Consider the following 6443-nt stretch of genomic DNA (forward strand, 5'->3'; position numbering starts at 1 on the left):
TTGGTCAATAGATTAATGTTTTAGTTTGATTTAAAATATTTAGCTCAATCAATTAGATTACTTTGTGAATTTCGCCGAATCGATTTAGGTCAACCACCGATTGGGACGTTGATTTGAAATTCGATCTGGGTAAATTATATATTGGATTAAAAGCTTCTACAGAGGTAGGGAAACACAATTGAAGAGCTGAGTCAACTTGGGTTTCCTCGAGATTGGAGTCTTAATCTTATCATATTTTGGGAAGGGGGTTTGATTTGAGGTGGATTATGGCGAAATAGATTGCAGAAAGAAGGTTATGTTTGATCAATGGATCATGTGGTTGGTGGTAAGTATAAACTGGGACGTAAACTTGGAAGTGGATCATTTGGTGAACTTTTTCTAGGTATTCAAACTTTCTTCTTTCTTTGTGTGTTATTTCAGGTTTCTTGTTTAGTAACAATTCTTATCGTCTTTGTTTTGTTTTGGTTACAGTTGTGAATGTGCAAACTAGAGAAGAAGTTGCCGTGAAACTTGTAAGTCACAACGTTGACCAATTTGCTTGCATGATTCAGATTTTGTTTATGAATTCTTCTATTCATGTATATGGTATTGTTGTTGCTGGAACCTGCCCGGGCTAGGCATCCTCAACTTCATTATGAGTAAAAACTCTATATGCTTCTTCAAGGTGATACGTGCTCAAATTACCCTAGAGCAACTTTACTCTCATCAAAAGAGGTTCAATTGCAGTACTTAAGGATCGAATCCACAGAGACTCTTGGATTATACAATAGATGTTATAGTCTTCGAAATAAAGCTAGATTGAATAGTTTTAAATCAGTAACTTAAATGAATGCTGGTTCGGACAGGAAAATCGATCGATATGCTTTTCAGATAATCGATCGATGACTCTAATGTCGTATCGATCGATTCTCTTTCCAGTAAGCATTACCGAGCAGGTTTGATAGGTTCTCAGATTAACTAAGGCAACTTTCGTCTTTACCTAATTAATTAGATCAGTCTAGTTTATTTTCAGGCAATTTACCATGCTGTCGTTTGCGTAAATTAAACCTAAGATCTAAGTCAAGGGTGATCAATCCTTTACTTAGCATTAAGCACAACTAGAATGAAAGAACTATTAAAACACCCTAACAGTCATATTATGATCAGCAGTACATAGATCAACCTTTGATTAACCTACATAGATCAACCTTAATCGATCGATGACTCTAATGTCGTATCGATCGATTCGATCTTTCCAGTAAGCATTACCGAGCAGGTTTGATAGGTTCTCAGATTAACTAGGGAAACTTTCGTCTTTACCTAATTAATTAGACCAGACTAGTTTATTTTCAGCCAATTTACCATGCTGTCGCTTGTGCAAATTAAACCTAAGATCTAAGTCAAGAGTGATCAATCATTTACTTAGCATTAAGCACAACTAGAATGAAAGAACTATTAAAACACCCTAACAGTCATATTATGATCAGCAGTACATAGATCAACCTTTGATAAACCTAAATCTAACAGTAGAACGACTCAGACATATTAATAAGAAGCATGATCATGATGGTCTGAATAATACTTAAATAAAACTTAATGAAAATAGTAATAGAGTAAGAAAACAAAAGGAGTTCAAGATCTTCTCTGTTTATGCAGTTCAGATCTCTCTCTCCAAGGTAGAAATCTTCTTCTCCAACTAACTCTCCAAGCTATTACTTCTCTTCTTAGTGACTCCTTGGTGACTTGCTTGTAGCCTCCTTGATTGCTTGCTTTTTTCTCTTCTTAGTGCCTCATTATTTAAATGGTGGAAAAACCCTAATAGTATGGCCTAACAGGCGGCCAAGGTGTATGGTGCAAATATGATAACTTTTGGTTAAAACTCGTAATTTTTGTAATCTTCATTAACCGCGAATAGCTCTGCATCGACCGATATGGCTAGTGCAAAATCGATCGATGCATGTGATACTCTATCGATCGATACTGATGTTGATACGTCGTCGATGCTCTCTTTAGTAGTCAGCTCCGCGAGGCTGAAATGCAATATCTCCCAAAAAGGTTCCAAATTGCTCCATAATTATCACTTTATTCCAATGGGTACCTAAACCTGAAATATCACCAAAAGAGCTATGAAATGCATATAAAACTTTTGAAAACATATAAAACTTATAGGTAAAATAGGGTAAAATATATAGCATATCACAAGGAGGAAGTAAGTTTTCTCTTGATTTTTGATTCTTCTATTTTAACCCTTTCAGTTATCTTTGTGTTAAATTAATCTTTACGTTTGTTTTCTTGAAGCTGGTATTCTGCACCTAAAATGGTATGGGGTCGAGGGTGAATATAATTGCATGGTTATAATTGCAATATAAAGACAGTTCTAAATTCTAATGCTTGCAGATCAGATGGTATGAATTATTCTTTTCCTTTTTTTGCTGGTATTTTGCAGCTATTACAATGGTTAACTTGTTTGTATGTTGATTTATTCAGTTAAATCGAGTCGAGTATATGCATGTTCGGAGATTTCTTCATCGTGATATTAAGCCAGATAACTTCTTGATGGGTCTTGGATGCAAAGAAAACCAGGTGAGTAGTTATGGTGTGCAATCTTTGTGTGTGTGTTAAAAATATATTACTATCCATTCTCTTATTCTTGTGTAGGTGTACATCATTAACACGGACTTGCGAAAAAAGTATATAGATCTTCAAACTCATAAGCACATTCCTTATAGGTAAATATTATGCTTCCTCTTGCTGAAAGAGGGGCTTGTTCCGGTTACATTTTGAAATGTTAAAGGAACATTGGTGATACATTATCTGTACGCCTTTTACATTGCTAATCAGAGAGTTACTTCTTAGGGAAAACAAGAATCTTACTGGAACAGCTCGATATGCAAGTGTTAGCACTCATCTTGGAATTGGTGAGTTTTGTTTGCTTTTTCTTTTAACATTCTATACTTCATTATATTGTCAACTTCTAAACTGAGGTTTTCTTACTCAGAGAAAAGTAGGAGGGACGATCTGGAATCTCTTGGCTATGTGCTTATGTATTTTCTTCAAGGAAGGTATATATATTCATCAGTACTTTACTCATTATAATAAATGTGCGTCCATTCGACACTCAGTTTATCGTGCTAGTCTGCCTTGGCAAGGCCTGCGTGCTGGTGCCGAAAAGCAGAAGTATGACAATATCAGCGAAAAGAAAAGGCTTACACCCGTAGAGGTAAATGTTCATAACCACCTACCATATTGTATTGAGAAACCTGTATGGAATCTGCCAAGGATGTTGTCTTAGACGTAGCTGAAGACTCCTTTATGTATCAAGATGGTTGCATATTGATACAATCTACATGTCTACTGCCAGGTTCTCTGCAAATCCTTTCCACCTGAGTTCACGTGTACTTCCTCTATGTACGATTATTACAGTTTGAAGATAAACCGGATTATCCAGACCTAAAGAGGCTTTTCAGGGATCTCTTTATCTGAGAAGGTTGGAAATAGTCTCGATTTCCCTTCTCTAGGTGTTGCTTGTGCTCGAAGATTTGCACATTAAAAAACTAAGCTTATGTTATATATTCTCAGGATATCAGTTTGACTATGTATTTGATAGGACTATCTTGGAGTATCCGCAATTCGGTTCCAGCTCCAGCTCCAGTTCCAAACCAAGAGTAAGTAACATCTATATTTGAACTTTTCCATCATTTCATATTCTCTAGAGCATATTGCCAAATCCTCTTTATTGTCTCTGTGTTCCAACAACAGTCAAGCCTTAGACCAGCTTTGAATCCCCAGTACCATCTGCCGAGAGACCGGAAAAGCCTTCAGGTAAGCCATCAACACTAGTCCAAGTTTCCTGATAGTTTTTCGTTTTAATTTCGCTTCTTTGTCTCATCAAACGTTTTCCCTATTTGGTTATTTTGCAATGCTAAAGAGCTGGCGCTAATCGAGTACTTTGTTGCCGCCTAGGAGCTTTTTAATCATTAACTTTATTTTGATGGATTTTCTTGTCTCAGTGTAGGGGTGTCAAAATGGATGAAATGGGCCAACCCAATCCATAACCCAAATGGGTTGATTATTATGGGTCATGGGTCAATCCAACCCATTTATTAAATGGATTGGGTTGATCCATGACCCATTAAATTAAATGGATCAGATGGATTAATGGATGACCCATGAACCCAACATCTTTATAAAAAATCATTTTTAAGTTAAGACCAAATTGATCGAATTGAGACATAAGTTAAGACCAAGTTGATCGAATTGAAAATTTTATTTTTCCGGTTTTTGCGGAAAATTGCGTTTTTCCGGTTTCAGTAGAAAATTACGTTTTTCCGATTTTGGCAAAAAATAGGTTTTCCGGTTTTGGCGGGTAATTGCATTTTTCCGGTTTTTGCAGAAAATTACGTTTTCCGGTTTTGCGGGAAATTGCATTTTTGGATCTTGGCGGGAAATTGCGTTTTTCCGGTTTTGGCGGGAAATTGCGTTTTTCCGGTTTTGGCGGGAAATTGTGTTTTTCCGGTTTTGGCGGGAAATTGCGTTTTTTCGATTTTGACGGGAAATTGCGTTTTCCGGTTTTGCCGGGAAATTGCGTTTTTCCGGTTTTGGTGGGAAATTGCATTTTTTCGATTTTGACGGGAAATTGCGTTTTCCGGTTTTGACAGGAAATCACGTTTTTCCGGTTTTGGCGAAAAATCGTGTTTTCCGGTTTTGACGGGAAATCGCGTTTTCTGGTTTTTGCGGGAAATTGCGTTTTTCCGATTTTGATGGGAAATTGCATTTTCCGGTTTTGGCGGGAAATTGTGTTTTTCCGAATTTGACGAAAAATTGCGTTTTCCGGTTTTGGCGGTAAATTTTCCGGTTCTGGCAGAAAATTGCGTTTTCCGATTTTTATGGGAAATTGTGTTATCCGGTTTTGGTGGGAAATTGCGTTTTTCCGGTTTTGGCGGGAAATTGTGTTTGTCGGTTTCGGCAGGAAATTGGATTTTTCCGATTTTGACGGGAAATTGCGTTTTCCGGTTTTAGCGGGAAATTGCGTTTTCCGGTTTTGGCGGGAAATTGCGTTTTTCTAGTTTTGATGGGAAATTGTGTTTTCCGCTTTTGGCGGGGAATTGCGTTTTTCCGGGTTTGGCGGGAAATTGTGTTTTTCTGGTTTTGGCGGGAAATTGTTATTTTTACGATTTTGATGAAAATTGCATTTTCGATTTTGGCGGAAAATTAAGTTTTTCGATTTTTGTGGGAAAATGTGTTTTTGTGATTTTGGCCATTTTTTAATTAAAAACTAAATGGGTCAGAATTGACCCAACCCAATAGATCCATTTAACTTGTTAATCCATTAACTTGTTAACCCATTAATCTGTTAACCCATTAACTTGTTAACCCATCAACCCATTGGATCAAAAATAAACAATTCATTTGGGTTAATGGGTCAATTTGGGTTGGATCAACCCATGGGTCATGACCCATTTTGACACCCCTATCTCAGTGGTTTGGTAAAAAGTGACAATTTGCATTTAATGATATATCCCAGTTTTTATAGTTATTGATCATATGCTTGATTCAATTCCATTCTTGATTGAATACATTGTTTGCTTCTGCACATTCTCTTCTCGTAGTTTGGTGTTTGGAAAAAATCCTGACCTAGAAACCAAACGTGTCTAATTATGTTTCTGTGCTTTTGAGGCATATGCTAGAAGAAAAGGATCAGGAAGTGGTGCGGTTCAAGCTGATCAATCTAGACCAAGAACCTCAGAGAATGTATTAGCATCGTCAAAGGATACTACACCAGTGAGTCATCTAAAAGCTGCAAAATCTTTTTATATGTCTTTTTAAAATCCTTTGTAACAAAAAGAAAAGCATTTGATTGAAACCAGCAAAACTACAAGAGAGTCGAAAGACCAATCTCTTCAACAAGACACGCAAGTTCGTCAAGGAAAGCCATTGTCTCGAGCGTAAGAGCCACTTCTTCAGCTGACTTCACAGAGAACCGCTCGAGCAGAGTTGTCCCAAACAATGGCCATTCCTCAACCGCTCAAAGGAGTCAGCTTGTTCCTGACCCGACCGCTAGACCATCATCTTTCGCCTGAGCTGGGCCGTCAAGGACTGCTCGTGACATCACGCTCCAGAACTTTGAGTTACTCACCATAGGGAATGGGAAGAGGAAGTGAAGTGAGGCTTTACGATGAATGAGTGGAGGAAACTGTGACATTTTTATGGTCACTTTGTTTTTATTTTGCACATTGATCGGCTTCCTAATTTAAGGAATAATGAACGTCACTTTATTGAATGATGTATGTGATGTATGCACTATATTCCTTTTCTTAAGGAATATTTATACCTTTTCAATTTTTACTCAGTTTATAGGACTAACAAAAGTTAATTCCAATAAATAGGATCCTTATACAGAAATGTGATAAATGGCTCCTGCATGGTACAATCTATAGTTTATGCGTGTATGCTGTGATTGGTGG

At 37.2% G+C, this 6443-nt stretch overlaps 1 pseudogene; it reads left to right on the forward strand.

The window, feature by feature from the left end:
• Positions 1-306: 306 nt before the first annotated feature.
• LOC108852747 (casein kinase 1-like protein 8) lies at positions 307-6140 on the forward strand (annotated as a pseudogene).
• Positions 6141-6443: the final 303 nt, after the last annotated feature.

This window comes from Raphanus sativus, chromosome 4, assembly GCF_000801105.2.
Source record: "Raphanus sativus cultivar WK10039 chromosome 4, ASM80110v3, whole genome shotgun sequence".
In the NCBI taxonomy this organism is placed as follows: Eukaryota; Viridiplantae; Streptophyta; class Magnoliopsida; order Brassicales; family Brassicaceae; genus Raphanus; species Raphanus sativus.